At 44.4% G+C, this 949-nt stretch overlaps 1 pseudogene; it reads left to right on the top strand.

Moving 5' to 3' along the window:
• Positions 1 to 244: 244 nt before the first annotated feature.
• Positions 245 to 361, top strand: LOC136650861 (5S ribosomal RNA; annotated as a pseudogene).
• The last annotated feature ends 588 nt before the right edge of the window (positions 362 to 949 follow it).

The following is a 949-nucleotide window of genomic DNA, read 5'->3' on the forward strand; positions in this document are numbered from 1 at the left end:
CTGCAGTATGCCAGTTGGAAATCACTGGTTTAGTAAGACAATCCAGATGGTTCAAGTAAGGGAGTCAAGCCACATGCAGCTAGACTAAAAGAAAAACACCTCAAGTTTTGATAAATGGAAATCCGAACTAAAAGTATGGTGTGATCCAGGACAAGTTAAACATCTTTAATGTTTTGGAGTAACTCTTAGCCATTGCTCAGAGTGGAACATTAAAGTGATGTCTACCAACCTGTGTGACTGTTCATCCTATACCTTGTTCCATGCACATGCCCAATCTCGTCTGATCTTGGAAGCTAAGCAGGGTCAGGCCTGGTTAGTACTTGGATGGGAGACCGCCTGGGAATACCGGGTGCTGTAGGCTTATACCAGAGTCTTTCAAGACTGAAGGTTGCCAACCATTTTTGTTCCATTCACTTTTAAAAAATTACTCTTTTTTGTTTGTTTGCTGTAACATTGCTCCAGAAGTCAGCCTTAGTTCATTGAAGGCTTAAAGCAATGATAGCCTCCGAGAGTTTTAGTATGATGTTCGCAGAGCACATGAGAACATGTCTCCATGTTGCATGGGCTTCCTCGGAGGATGTGGACCACACCAGTAGAAAAGCTCTTTGGAGCTGCATAATTGAAGGCACATGATAGCAAGCGACTCACCACCACCACCACCCCCAATGACACTTTGGGATGACGGAACATCCTTTGTACCTGTGTCCCCAGAAACAATAAACAGGTTTTGGAAAGTGCAACAGAGCCAAAATCTGCCACAGTTTCAGCCAATTGGGCATTGCCATCTGCTTGAGAACCTCCTTTTGTGCAGTAATGAGGAACGGGTCCTTCTTTCGCTGTAACCCAGCTTGAAAGACATGGTCACTGTATGGATGCTGCTTCTTGAACCAGAGGTTCGTCTTCCCCTCATTCTTTTTTGTGGGAAAGTCAGTCCGTAATGAGTCAGATA

The sequence above is a fragment of the Tiliqua scincoides genome, chromosome 4, assembly GCF_035046505.1.
Source record: "Tiliqua scincoides isolate rTilSci1 chromosome 4, rTilSci1.hap2, whole genome shotgun sequence".
Lineage (NCBI taxonomy): Eukaryota > Metazoa > Chordata > Lepidosauria > Squamata > Scincidae > Tiliqua > Tiliqua scincoides.